Here is a 15,306-nt window from a genome sequence, read left to right as displayed (position 1 = left end):
GCGTCGCCACACCGACGCTTCTTTTTCTCACTATCTCTTCCTCTTTCCCCCTGTTCCTTCGGCAATCCGCGCCTCGAACACGTGCGACGATGCGTGATCGACGATGCCCTGGGCAGCCGCGCTGAACTAAAGCCATTTTCGCTTACTGAAAACACAAAATGAAAAAAGAAACACTTTTTTTTTTTTTTTAAATGGGGGTTCGGCAAGAAGTCCGTTCGACGAAATTCGACCAAACGGCGGAGGACAACACTGCGTGATCGCTTCCCGTAGTGCAGGCCAATCAAGCGGTAGGTAACCGCAGTAACTCAGCGTTGTCCTGATAGCAGACGTCAAACATATTTCGTTTAGCGCAAGGATATTTCAACCCCGGGCAGGAATAAAACACGAAAAAGGAGGAGGAAAAGTGACAGCGCGCGCGCGCGCGAGAACGTCGTCCGCGTTTTCGGTTAAAATAGCACATGAATTGCACTATTGAGTACCCCGTTTTTAATTAGTCTTCCATCTGAATGTGCCACTGTCGCTATTTCTTGGCCAGCCAAACGGTGAAATGGCAATACAGTGGTCCGCGTCACGGAAATTTCCGCGCGAACTAGCGTGCTTCGTTCATTTTACATCGTATAATAAATGATAAGTATACATTTATGCACAACAGCGAAAAACGGGAGGCAGGAGCCGTTCATCAAAGCGTGCATTTCAGGAACTTAGATTTCACAATCTACCTCGCAGCGTAAATCTTTCATGACAAAAATAGTTTGCAACAAGCACAGAGAAGTAACTGACAAGGAAGTTCCTACGAAACTGGCAATAACTGACAGCCTTCCAACCCGAAGTTTTTTTCCGAAACATAAGAATAAGCAAAATGCTTTTTGTGTGGCAAGCAAGTAATCCGTCGTTTTCTCGGGATCACAGCACCGGCGGACTTTCACAGCGCTTAATAAATTACTAACACAAATAAATTATATTTTAGCAACTGAATTAGCATACTGTTTGCTACACCCGTCGACGATTTTGCGGGCGTTATTGGGGGAATCGTGACGAGGTCGTGCCGATTGCGCACCTTTCGATAGCAATAACAAGCATAACATAGGCAGGGTGCCTGGCGCAATTGCGATCGAACGTTAAAAGCTCGCTGAAGGCTCCGTTCCTCAACCAATAAATAAACTCCACGCATTCGCTAATGACGGTGCAGGGCATCTCCGAGAATAAAGTCCCCGCTCTTTAATAAGCCACAAAACACGACCAGGCAACTGTCTTAACTGAAGGTGAGGCATACTTTTCGACTGCGAAATCTAAACGCATCGCAGGGAATGCACCGAATGCACCACCTTTCCTTGAAATTCCACCAGAGTAGAAGACACTTTTGCTGCTTTATGAATAAAAACGCCTGGAATTCAAACGGCAGGTCAGCGGAGCACCTCAATCAGTCAATCAATGAATCAAATTTTCGCGCTCGGCATCCCCGCATCACGTCACGCCAGCGCAGCCGGCGTGGTTATATTTCGCGGCACGTTCTAAAATCTGCTCAAGGGAAGTAGTCTTTCTCGCGGCCGTGAACGTGCCTTCTTCCAGGGCTTTTTACGGACCTGTGAGCTGTCTTCCCTGTTCAACAGACCCTTCTAATGCTCCCCGTTGAGCGTCCATCTGCGCAGCTACGGCGTATCACTAATCGCCATATCATGAACACGGAACGGCGAATCTGGTCAGGGTGAGGGGGACTAAGGAACCCACAGCAGGTTGCGCGAAGAACGAAACACGTCACGATAACATGGCCCGCTCTTTCCCTGAAAACTTAATATCAACGAAGTACCAAGATCAAATCAATCAACTCAAATCAACGCAAAATCACATGACCACACGCTCCGACTGCTTGCATGCGGTGTCGATTGTCAACACATCGGCACGATCGCAGTTTTCCTTTTTTTTACAGCGAAGTTGTCTATGGCTTGGATCCAGCAGATTATCTCCGTCAACACAGCGATGTAGACAAGAATCGCACACGAGCGTAGCGCCGCTTTACGACGCTCACTTAATTTCCCGAGATCGTAAAACCGTGCGCCACACATCCAGCGTATGAGAAAAATGCGCAAAAAATTAAGACAAGGTTCTAATGCTTTCATATTTTGATATAAGACGGCTTCTATTGCGCCTGAAAAAATGCCTTCCCAACAATGCGTTTTCGTACAGAGGTGAAGCCGACTTTAGAAAAAATCGGTGCATTTTTTTGTAAGTTGGCTTTACCGCATCAAGTGTTGCAGAGTGGTCATCTACTACGGGGGGGGGAGTGTGGTTACAGAGAACAGCTCTAACTTTTGTGTTACCGAATGTATCCCGGAACAAATTACATGACATTTAGCCGGCAAGACAACTCTGCCATTACGCCGAGTTTCATTTGCTTGTCATTATAAGTTACATCGCAGTGAAATGGTAAACGCTACAGAATAACTGTCTGCTGCTTATACACGGTCATGTAAGGAAGGAGTGTGGTTTACAAAAAAAAATGGCTGTAACCTGTTTTACCAGAACTACCCGGAAAAAAATTATGACAATTAATTAGCCGTTAAGGCGAGTCTAAAATTACACCCCCACAACTTCACTGGTCGTCCTTCTTCACAGAGCGGAGGGGCACTGAATTTATTTTTTTTTTTTATTACGCGATCGTTACGACGATTTCGTGGGTGAGTTTCGCCGCGGTACGCGTGAATGCACGGTGAAGCACGCTTGGGGGTTTGGGCCACGTCGGGACGAAGGCCGGACAACCCAGGTGAAAACGTAATGACATACTTTTTAAAGCGAAGGCTTAGTGTTCCTTACTGATGCCGTTGTGCACCAATACGCCCTGCAGGAAAGCCAACTTTCTCTGACGATGGATGATCGTGGGTGAAGTGAAAGAAAAAAAAAAAAATTCCGCCATCTCCACGAAGTGAATCCGATTGGTCCATTTCGACAAGGTCGACGCGAACGCCAAGCAGCAGGTACAGATTCGCGCCGTACATGCCAAACCCACACGTTAGGCCTACCGCGTGCAAGCAGGAGAGTTGCTCTGGGTATTCTAGAAAAGTGGTGCATACCTCCATAGTAGCAGCACATACTCGCATTGGCCGACCAAAGAATCCACCACGAGAAAGCTTCGCGTTCAACCGTCGTCGTCGTGTCACGATAAAAGTTCGCGTTCAACCGCCGTCGTCGTTAGACACAGGAGTGCATGACTGTATTGACGGGCTTGGCATTTATAGCGCAGGAAAATAATCGCGCTTCCTCGTGCGGCCACCTGAGAGAGATGTAACAGCTAAAGCGGATGGGGCCCCCTATCACAAAGGAGGGGAACAGCGCAACACAGACGAAACACACGAAAAAGGAAGTGACAACGCAGCGCTCGTGGTTCTCACTTCCTTTTTCTTGTGTTTCCCCTGCGTTGCGCTGTTCCCCTTTGCAATTATGCACCAACTCGCCCAAGCCTTAAAGGAGTACTGACACGAAATTTTCGTGTTACGTTTTTTTTTTTTTTCGCTGCTATGGGTGCCTATTAGACCACTAATCATAGAATGGCACATTCGGCCGTCGATCGCAGCGTAAACAATCATTTACGGCGTCGTTTATTCGTGTCAGTTTCGGTTTCGACAAAACGAACGCCGAGCGGCCGCCATGACAGGAGGCTGCACGTGATGTCAATACTCTTGTCGCACCGCTGACGGTCTGGACATGCGCGCGCCCAGACCGGCCGAGGTATGGTCGAGCATGTGGTCGAGGTCTTCACCATCCCCACGCGCCCGGGCAGCATGACGTCAGTCCCAAAACCGTGACGTGGAACACACGGCGTAGCAGCGCGCGCCAACCCAACACCATCTTGACCTTTTCTAGATGGTGTTGGCCAACCGCAGCCGGCGCCTCGGCTACGTCACGGAAGCCCCCGGGGCGTGCGCCCAGACCGGCCGAGGTATGGTCGAGGTCTTCACCATCCCCACGCGCCCGGGCAGCATGACGTCAGTCCCAAAACCGTGACGTGGAACACACGGCGTAGCAGCGCGCGCCAACCCAACACCATCTTGACCTTTTCTAGATGGTGTTGGCCAACCGCAGCCGGCGCCTCGGCTACGTCACGGAAGCCCCCGGGGCGTGCGCCCAGACCGGCCGAGGTATGGTCGAGGTCTTCACCATCCCCACGCGCCCGGGCAGCATGACGTCAGTCCCAAAACCGTGACGTGGAACACACGGCGTAGCAGCGCGCGCCAACCCAACACCATCTTGACCTTTTCTAGATGGTGTTGGCCAACCGCAGCTGGCGCCTCGGCTACGTCACGGAAGCCCCCACGTCGGCCCGCTCTGGGCTTTCTCGTGCGGGCAAAGATTGAAATGGATTTAAAATATGTTATACTGATCGGTGCTGAAACTTGCTGGGAGATATCTCTTGATAAAGCATAGTTATCTAAGCTTTGGAATTTTGTGTCACTACTCGTTTAACCCTTGCCCCCTATCACACCCTACTGCCCTCCGATATTCTCACTACAAATTTTCATGAACACGTCGCGAGTTATTCTCCGCGAATGCGCCGCCGCCCCCTTCTAGCCTTCGCATTAGCAAGACTTGCGTTTTTCTTCTGTAGGGTTTTTCAAACGACCAAGGTTCGCCGAGCGAACAGCTAAGCGGGAGTTTCGGCAGCCCAGCCTGTCCACTCCTGCGGCGGCCCCCTCGTCATGGCCACGTGACATCAGTACGCCACCAGTTGCGCAAGGTGGCGAAAACGCCAGGAAAGTCTGGAAATAGGAAAGGCCTGAGAGCTCCTTCCACCCAAACGACACACTAGTATAGACAGTTTACGCGTTTCGTTGGTCGCTGTCTCTGGAAGCTGCTGTTACCGCGGGGCCAATGGAAGCGCTCTTTTTAATTAGGTTGGCGCTCCTTTACCGCGCCACGTCCTCTCCGCAGCTGCTTTTTTTTCCGATTCCAAACAGACCTATAATATGCCGTGGATGGCACGTTTAGATCTGTACAACGACGTTCGCCATTAAAATAAGCAAGTAGAGTAACAGGATGCGGCATTCGGGCTGGTGCCCCCCCATGTTATATACAGTGTCTGAGCACTCACATTCCGCAAAGCTATACAACACTGCGTCGAGGATGATGACCTGGAAGGCGTGTGACGTCACCTCACGAAGGAAAAATATAATCACTTCCAGGTGATACGACCCACGACGGCAGCTGTTGAGCGACCGCTGTGCGATATTGATGATCCAGTAACGGCATTTCCCAAAGTATACATTTTGAAATTGGCGCTTTAATGGAGGAAATAAAATTCCGACTGTGCGCATGTGTCGTGTCATGTGGAGGGAGGGAACAGACGAACCTCTGGACAGTCATCCCCCGAAGGAGAATGGTGTCAGTGCGCGCTGCGCCTGTGCAGTGGGGGGAGCACGGCCTCCGCGATCAGCAACACCGCGAGAAAAGCTAGGGGCGCGGCGTAGATAGGGGGAAAGGGCAATAACGCCTTCTATACTCACACGACAGGCGCAAAAAAAAAAAAAAAAGGGCTGGATAAGAGGAGTGACGAGCACGCGCAGTGCAAAAGAGCCGTCGCTCTGCGACAGAGCGCAAAATGCCAAAAGAGATCGAAAATCAGGAATTTATGTCCAGTCAGATGCCCACACGCTAAAGCAACGAGCAAAACCCACTTGGGCCTGCTTCCTGACTCAAATGAACATAATTAGGCGTGCTCCCGTACCTATATAACAATCAGCGTCAGATTATATCTACATTTTTTTTTTTTTGCGCGCCGGAAACAGTTTCGCTCGTCAATCAGGCCGCAACAAGCCTGCTTTTTGCCGCGCTAGTGTCACGTAGGGATACTCGGCTCCCACACAGCTTGTTTCCTGTTCTGTTATGTGGCGAAATCCTGGACGTAATCTGCCAGCACCAGCTGCGCAAAGCCAACTGGCAGAGTACCGCAGCAGCTCAGGAAAACCAACTACAAGTTCTCTTGTTTACAAGTTAATGAGAAGCGTAATCGGGCGCGCGGACGGGAAGGCCACAAGGTTCATTTACCTGTCAAACAACAACAACAAAAAGCACTTAGTACTAAGTACATCTGAGCTGGATACTTAATACTTTTAGCTGGCGACGATAAGCTTCAGACGTCAATGAAGCAATCAAGCAAATATCTAGTTTGCAAAAGCAGTAAACAGCCGAACCACGGTATATAGGGCTAAGAAAAAGAAAAGAACGAGGAAAATTTTGAGGAAAGCCGAGGAAAATAACAACAGACGGACATCCCGAAGTCGTGGCCATCTACAAATGTTGCATTGGCACAAGTCACTCCCGACAGAAATTAGCGGTACGTTTTGTGTATTGTAAAGAAGCACTGAATGTCGCAACGGCTGCTTATCCGGTGACGTAACCACAGCTATTGACCGCGTCACTAGAGTGGGGTAAATTTCGGCTATTGCGTAGAGAAGAGGAATTTCAAATCTTGCGGAGGAAGTTTGAGTAAAGCGGTTTCACAACACTTTATTTATTGGAGAAAATTTTCCCTCCCGCCACTCACGCAAGAATCTCCTTGTCTCCGTTACGCCCAATCGCGAGGGTATGGGAGAGAGGGGTCAAATGTTTATAATGGTGTCTGACACCAAACCCGGGCGATAAACGATAAAACCCTCCACACCGAAGCGCTGCGAGCAGTAAGAAAGTTCTGCCACCGGAATGGTAGCGTCGGCCGAGCACGTACCAGCACCCAAAGCACAGCTCGGGACGTCAGGTACCGCACCAGCCAGATGAACCTGCTGCGCTGGCGTCGAGAGGCTGAGCGCGTACTTTCACACTACGTCGTGCCAGCAGCAGCCCCCCCGCGGGGAGAGAGGGGAAGGGGTGGGGAAGCCAGGCCGGCGCGTCGCGGTCGCTCACTCACGCGTGCGTGCGCGTTCGGGCTCGCGATCAACCGAAAAGGTCAGCACGGAGTGGAATAAAGAGAACGCGGCGGGGGAAAGAGGAAAGAAGAAAAAAAGAGCCGAGCGATGGGCGATCGCACGACAAGCAAGAGCAGGAGAAAACGCGCACTGCCACCCACCAACTTTCCTGCGTTGTGCCAAATCGCCCCCCCCCCCCCCCCAACATCCAAAAGACCGCGAAAAAAAAGTTCCGAGATGAGTTGAGACGAAAAGAAGTAAAAAAAAAAAAAGAGAACGCGTGACCAAGAGGGAGGACAGCACGAAAACAAGGCAGCAGCACTAGCCAGCAGAAAAACAGGATAAAAAAGGCAGCAATGAGCATCAAAATCAATAGCAGCAGCGGCAGTGGTGCAGCCATATAGTATACGATGGGGAGGTTGTTGTAAGCGACTCGGCTAAAGGGACAGGCAGCGAGAGAGTCCGGCTATAAAAGAAGTAGAAGAGAATAAAGCGGGGGGAGAGGGAAGCGTCCACCAAAAGCAAGCGCAGAGACAGTTCGTGCAGCCGCCGCTGGGTAAGCGTAAGCTCGCGAAGAAAACGAACAAACAGCGCAGAGAACGATGCGGCCGAACGGAGGGGGATACCGAGGGGCTTTTTTTTTTTTTTCCTACCTTCGTTGGGATTGGAACGACAGCGCGATGGTGGGAGGGAGATATTGGAGAGGGGCGAGGAGGAGACAGAACTCAACGACGGTCGTCGCACGTACCGCTCGACGCGGCGACGTGGGCGCACAACGAGCGTCGCCGCCGCCGCCATCGATAAAAGAGAGGAGCGCTGAAACAGGAACACCGACCACAGACGCACGAACGCGACGATGAAGCGATGGGAAAAAAAAAGAGGGCAAGAAAAAAAAAAGAAACACAAATAAAAGCAAACAAGTAGTGCTCAAAGGCGGAAATGATCGCCAAAGCTGAACGGACAAAGAAGCCCGTAATACAGAAAGAGGGGGGAGGGGGGAAATGAGGCAGGGACAAAAACTATGGGGTGGAAGCAGCAACCACCGGCGAGCTAGGAACGATCCAGCGAGCGGCACGCGTGGTGGAAGCCTCGAAACGAGCCAGCCGAACCGAAGAACGCTCGGGGTGAAAGAAGTATAACACCGCCGCGACGGGACAGAGAGTGGAGACAGATGCAAGGGAGAGAGGCTGCCGGAGAAAGGGGGGAGAGACGGCGAAAGATGAAACGGAAGGCGAGGAGGGGGCTCCTAGCTAGAGCTAGCGGGATTCTTTTGGAACACAGCACGCGATTTCGAAGCGAGCTGACGAGGGGGGAGGGGGGGGGGGGGACACCACCAGGGTAGTAGTGAGATGAAGAAGAGGAGAGAAGTCAGGCTGGGGTAAAGGCGGAAAGAGAAAAAAACTTCCACACCGCTGATGAAACGTGGGGGCGCAAAAAAAGGAACAAAAGAGCCGCGCAACACAAGTTCCGCGCGAGCACAAAAAGCGAGTCGCTCGCGCAGGTCTCAGCACCAGCGCGCAGAAAAAAGCGGCACTAGCAGCGGCCCAGCGTTGGTTGCCCCGGGAGACGCTGGCTGGCTGCACGCACGTACACGACGGCTGCAGCGCCAGCGGCTAAAACCGAGATAGAAATGAGCGGCCGGAGAAGAAGCAGAAAAAGAGCGCGCGCGGCTAGAAACTAAATCTGGCCACGGGCTCTTCTCTGCGAGCGAGCTGGCGCGCGCGCGCTCACGCACACACTGGCGAGCGAAAAAGAGAGCGCCTCCTCCTACCGGCGCTGCGAGGGAGAAAAAGTTCGTCAGTAATGAAACAAGCCCCGCCAAGTACGCGGACGGACAACAAAATAAAGTTCGCGCTGCAGCGCTGCTCCGAAGGAACGGGAGAGGGAGGGAGAGAGCTGAAAAGTGCGCGAAAAGGTTAAAGCAAAATCCCAACAGCCAGCAGCACCGCCGCCGCCGATTGGGCAAAAACAAACCGCCAGAAAATAAAGCCGGCCGAGATAGAGGCGAGAAGACGGGGGAAAAAATAAAGAAGCGCGAGCCGGCAAGAAGGTCGGCTGGCCAGCAGCGAGCCAACCGAAAACTTTTGGCGCTTGTTCGTGGCCAGGCCGGAGGACGTGAGTTGCGTTGTCATGGAGACGCTCGTGCAAGAGACCAACCGAGATCGATTCGGCATTGGGCCACCGGGCACGACGCCCTTCGAAGCCGGAGAAGAGGACGGGGTGGGAGGGACTGGACAGACACGCAACCAAGGAACGCCGAGTCGCGGGTAGACAAAAAACCAAAAAAACCCTAAAAAAACTCGGAGGCATAACGGCAAAATACATCGCGCTCAAAAACATTCAACCTCGCCAAGAACCAAGTCGGCGGCGCAAAAAGGCTACAATACCTCGAAGTATAAAAAGACGGGGGAAAACGAAGAAAAGGAAGGTGGTAAAGGGAGAACGTAAGCTGACTTGCGTTGATAGTTGCCACGGCAAGGAGAATACGCCGGAGTTCGTGATCAGAGAGGAGACAAAACCCCCGCTCCACCCGCCGCCCACATTTACGCGGCTCGGCCGTCAGGGCCTTCGACGACGACGGCACCTACCGGAGCGTCTGGCCCCGAAGTTGATGTGGGCGGAAGAGGGCGAGGGGGGAGATAAGAGGTCGACAATGGCACCCACTTCAAACAATAAAAAAAAGAGTCGCACAAAAATAACAGCGGGAGAGGTAGCCATCGGCACGTCTAATGCCCAGAAATAAGCTAAAGCAGGCGAAAAAAAAAAAAGGAAAACGTAAGAAAAAAAGGCGGGAAAAGTGAAATGTAAAGTGTAAATTACCCCTCTTGCCCTCCTCGCCCTCTTCCTCTCTCGCTTTCAACTTCAAGCTCCGAGATGCTTTTTTGCTCAGAGTATCGTCGCAAAGTGGCTAATTAGCGGACCGGCTTCCATCTCTTGCCAAGAAGCGGGGCACTGGAAGTGAAAAAAAAGAAGCCTCTGAAAGAAGCGGCATGTGACACAGGGGGGCTTTTTATTGAAGATATTTTATTCTTCGCCGCTCGCCGGACTGCGATTACGCTTCATTAGGTGTCGACACTCCCAGTGGCTAGGACTCTAAGGGAAAAAAAGCGTCATATCTCGAAAAACAAAAGAATAAGGCAACGAGGATAAGCAACGAGGAGGTATCCGGGACAACGGATCTCGGTAAATGGACTCTAACCAATATTTAATCCCGGATTGGCGTTTACCTGGTGATTAACGTAACGCAAACATCTCCGCATTAGAGCCAGCCGGACGAACGAAACTATGCCCCCCTCCCCGAATTTCCCCCCATTATTTCCTTATTGATGAGGTTTCGTTCATTCCATAGAGGCAAGTTCCCACTAAGGATTCGAAGCAAAAATCAAGAGCTATTATTTCAAGCGTTCTAGAACGCACCATCCAAATTCGTTAAAAAAAATTCGTTTATTAAATCGGCCCTTCAGATGGTCGAACTTCCAATGTACCTTCATACACAGTTCTTGCTGCGTGTTTGTGCAGCTCTCCTGGATTATCATTACTGTCTTGGATCTTTCAATGTACTATCCAACGCCGACAGGCTGTAATTTGAGCTTCGCGCCCTGCTTTCGTGACCAAATCCATACGTGAAAAAGAATTGCGGACGACCACACAGTGTGGCACCACCGGTATAGCGACAGCTGTAGGCATAGAGATACGCGATTATTTGACGACGATTATCCAATGACCGCATTCCATACGTACGTCGTTTATAAGTAATGTCACCTGGTGGTGATCGTACGTGTTAACTTTATTAACAATGTAGGATAGGTGAGAAACAAAAATCAAAGTCATTTCTTAAAGGAGCCATGAAGACAGAACACAAGTTTGGTTCATTCAAAAGATTGCCTCGCTGGAATCATACTGACACTACTTTTAACGTAAAATTCGCTCCAATAAGCTATATAATTAGGAAAAAAGGAATGGCCATGCGACCCACTAGCTCATTTCCCGCAACAGAACCTATGATGTCATACCAGACTGATATGCAATAGGCGGAGGCCGGGAAGAGCAAACACGAATTAGGCAGAGCTTATAAGCTTGCCGAACGAGCTATTTGCGCCTAAATGTAATACATTTCCATTTTACAGCAGTAAGAATTGTGCGGTAAACAACAAAAGTTACGAAAATACACGTAAACATAGAAGTACCGATGTGCATTGCTGTTGATACTGGGCGCACAATGCTTGTTTTAGCTGTTTTATTGATTAATTTCTCAGTGAATACGTCATCATTTGCTGCCGCGCAAGCGCTGGGGACATAATAAAACACGAAATCTTTGTATTTTGTCTTCATGGCTCCTTTAAAGGAGCCATGAAGAGAAAATACAACTTCGTTTAATTTGAAAGAACTAGGATTCAGCATCTCACTCAGCTCCATTACAGCCACAAAAGATGTTTTTTTAACAAAAAAAAGCAAGAAGTATTTAAAAACATTGAAATTTTGCGACACAGTGACGTGTAATGAGCAAGAATGACGTCATACGGGCCAACAATAAAACATAATTTTCAGTGCGTTAACTGCACGTTAGCATTCAAGTGATGCGGTCAAATGGATCTAGAGGCCCCATTACAGACGTCCAGCCATGTGTCGTCGCGACAGGCCAGTTAGGCGGCCGCCAATCGCACAAAGAAGGTTCCGTGACGTCATATAAAAGTTGCGGGAAAAGGCTAGGGGGTCGCGACTGCTTCACACGTTTTCTTTAATACATCCGTTATTTGTTCGAAGATTGCGATTATATTGGTATTATTGTTATCGGGACTAAGCAGTCTTTCTAATAAACCAATCTTGTATATTGTCTTCATGGCTCCTTTAAGAGAAGGATGGTTAAAACACGAAGCATTCTCCTTTGCAACCTAAGTCAAAGTCAAAGTCCAAAATCCAAAATCCAAGCTGCTTCGGTCGTGTTGGAATGGCATAGTCGGGTTCATAACGCGAGGGACCTAAGTTCGATTGCGACCACGGGAGGCGTTTCTTTCTTGAGACGCTCGATGTGCCTTTTTAGGAAACCACTGTTAAGTTGCCTTTCCTGCAGTGCGTTAGGGCGTGACAATTTGGATTTCGGACTAACTTTGGACTTTGTAGACATTGGCTTCTGACCAGAGAAAGCTTCGCGCTTTAGCCACCTTTCACTCAACTTATGATCATCATCATCATTGTCAGAGAAAGTTGGCTTTCCTGCAGTGCGTTTTGGGACAACGTCGCCACCACTGAGCCATAGAAAGCTTCGCTTAAAAAACGGTCTGATATAAAGCAAGAAAAAAAAAGTGTGCTGACGTGTAAAGGTTGCATCACCGCAAGTGCGGGCTTACTGCAGGAAAGCATCAAGTCAAGTCAAATCGAACGTACGAACAAATGTTTGTTTGGAGCCAAGTACATATCATCCCATGAGAAAAGAAAAATAGTGGAGCCAAGGTCTGCCCCTGGAGAGTGCCGACAGCGCAAGTCGGTCACACATCAGGGCGCCGGCGGCAGGACAATCAGACAGCCGCAGAGACCGACCAGGCAGCCAGCCCGGTTTTGTTACGCAAGGTCGCCGCAAGGGGGCGCGATTAAGAGTTAAAAAGAAGAGAAGAAGGGACTTAAAACAAAAACGGTGAAAAAAAAAGCGCACAAAGTATGACGTTGAAGAAGGCAGGCCGGCCTATAAACTAAAGGGAGAAAGAAAGGGGGTGATGGCGTGCCGCAAACAAGCGCGGGCCGCGGGAGCGTCATGCGTCCTCTTCGCGGAACAAATTATTCACCCCTTGGAGTTCATCAGCTAGAAATAAAACGAAACAGTAGCACCTCCGCATGCGAAGGTTCAGAGAGAGCGAGGGAGAAGGGGGAGAAAGTTGCGTATAAGGGTGAGCCGCAGCAAACAAGCAGCGTGCATAAAATGGCGTCGACCAGCTAAAAAAAGGCAAACGCGACATCCTTTGAATGCTCCCGCCGTCACAAACGCCGCTGCACACCCCAGAGGTCGCCATGTTTTTTTTTTTTTTCTCGCTCTTCCTTTCAAAAACTCCTTCGCCGTGCGCTGAAATTGAGGAGAAACGCTGCGCGGTGCTTACAGGCGCGCTGATCCTTATCTGATACTGCGGAAAACACGAAACAAGCAGACTGGCCGCGGGCGACGGGTAAGTCAGATGGAGCACCTCATTTTTCGAATGGGAAAAGGACATTTTTCTAGCCGGGGCTGGCCGCTAGACCGCCGTTGATTTCTGATTAGTCCTCGACCACCCAAAGAAAGAAAGGCAAAAAGAACTGCACAACGCTCTCTCTCTCTCTCTCTCTCTCTCTCTCTCTCTCTCTCTCTCTCTCTCTCTCTGGCATTTGATGTTCCTTCGCTTATGCAGTTTTAAGCTTCATTTTAAGAGAACGAAAAGTAATGAACAAACGAAATGCGGTGTTCAAAACAGAAGCGTTAAATATTCTCCCCTTAACGTAACCTATAACGCAAGAAAAACACTCGACCGTGTGACTATCTGCAGTACACAATTTTCGCCGAAAGGTTCTTTCCACTCTCGCGATGTAAGCGGGCAAGAAAGGCAGGCCCATTCGCGTGTTTTCATTGAAAAGTTCAGCATCGAGGGGTGGAAACTCCGCGGACCTCGGAAAGTTGTCCGACCACTCAAGTTCGCCGTGAGGACTCCCGGGCGGGAAGGAATCAATTTGCGAATAATCTCCGCAAGGACTGCCCGGCGATTGTGTGAAAAGCAGCCCACGAGAAGCAGCGAAAGAAATCAGCAAAGCGACGAAGGCGTGGCCTCAAAAATACGGCAGGCCTCCCTCCGTTAGCGGGCACCCATATTTCGACGGCATCCCTCGTGTCGAACGCAGCAGCGCACGCACGCGTGCGCCTCGAAAAAGAAAAGGCGCGCCCTTGCCGAAAACGACGACACGAGCGACCATTTTCGGAGCGCCTTCTTCACCAACTGCCACGAACCCACAGCGTTCGGGAAACTCTCCACCATGAGTACAACGGCTATCGAATTTAAAGGGAAAGCTGGTCGCGGTCATAAACCTCCATTCGCGACAGTACTTCGCACAAATGTTACAGCGTTAGCGACTTTATCCCATTTTTTCTCGCTGTTAACTCTATAGCGAGGGAATTACTCAGTCACCTGACCTCAACTCCATAAGTTTCGCAGTGCCTTACGCAACTCAGTAGGCCCACGGGAAAAGCCGCACTGGGAGAAAACCATACGACCCGCTCCCTCGCTTGAACAGCACGCTGAGGCCGAAAGGTTTGCGACAACCGAAACGGCCTCTTCAAAAGTATGGCGTGGACCCCTGTCGCGTCATCCGCTCTTCGGGATGACTGCTTGCAGCTGAAGCGCGTGCGGCCCCGTCGGGGGTGACTCAAAAGTGTCTTATATAAGAACATAGCGGCACCTTTCAGACCACGTGGTTACGTAAAGGGGAAAGCGGGACGAGCACGTGCAGCAACACGCGACGCTGCCAGTGCAGTTGTATAATTATAATTAAAAAAAGACATCAAAGGCGTGACAACGCGTGGGGATCCTAGCGTCCGCATACAGTTACGGCGGAACTTGCAGCCACACGAACACAAGGCACGCGGCCAGTGCTTTTTAACGTCACTACAAACGAAATATTTCTCCGAAACAGCATTCGCTATCAAAAAAAAAAAAAAAAATTCACGCATATCCACGGAGTGAATCATGACGAGTGGGCGAAGCACTGGGGATCGTTCTTACCGTAAATCACCCTTGGCATTGCGCATGTAAATCACCCTAATCATGTAAATCACCCTAATGCGCATGTAAATCACCCTAACCCTAATAAATCACCCTCGCCCATGTAAATGAGTAACAACGGTTGTGTACAGTATATGCAATTCCAATCAAATCCAATCCGATACAATTCAATTTAATCCAATCTAATCCAGTTCATTTCAATCCAATCCAAATCCAATCCAATGCTCCTCACGCATGCGCAACACTGTGTACACGGACGCCAAGCCCCGGACAAAGCGAGGTCCTAAGGTGCTTCGCCCCTAGAAAGCTTCCCTTTCCACACCCCTCCGCGACCGAAGTACCAGATACCCCAGCACACGAAGCATGGGTCATCCAAGTTGTGGACGCAAAAGGTACGAAGCGGCGCACAACAGCGATCGGGTAAAACAAATCTTACACAATAGTCAAAGAAGCAGTCAAAGAAGCCTGTAAGTCGCTTCCGACATATTTAGGCTGGCAATGGCTACGGTAGGCGAACCGCATCAATGTCAACATTTGCCCTCAATTGTTCCCGGGAGAATTTCTTCGGCATCTGTTATAATTTCGGAGGAGGAGGGGGAGGAGGAGGTGGGGAGGCGACTAAAAGAAAATAAACAGGAGACGCCTTCTTTGCGAATGCATTGCGCAGTGTTGAGTGA

At 50.1% G+C, this 15,306-nt stretch overlaps 1 protein-coding gene and 1 long non-coding RNA gene across 6 annotated transcripts in view; one reads left to right on the top strand and one right to left on the bottom strand.

Moving 5' to 3' along the window:
• The window catches only part of LOC144178758 (uncharacterized), a 131,530-nt gene that overhangs the window by 11,090 nt on the left and 105,134 nt on the right, over window positions 1–15,306 (bottom strand). The gene's annotated exons all lie outside the window — the stretch shown is intronic.
• The window catches only part of LOC144178761 (uncharacterized), an 86,989-nt gene that overhangs the window by 1,442 nt on the left and 70,241 nt on the right, over window positions 1–15,306 (top strand). The window lies entirely within an intron of this gene.

This window comes from Haemaphysalis longicornis, unplaced genomic scaffold, assembly GCF_048455015.1.
Source record: "Haemaphysalis longicornis isolate Haplotype H1 unplaced genomic scaffold, Haemaphysalis longicornis Haplotype H1 scaffold_4, whole genome shotgun sequence".
NCBI classification, from domain to species: Eukaryota; Metazoa; Arthropoda; class Arachnida; order Ixodida; family Ixodidae; genus Haemaphysalis; species Haemaphysalis longicornis.
Note: the sequence above shows the minus strand (reverse complement) of the source record. Positions and strands in the feature narration are given on the sequence as shown.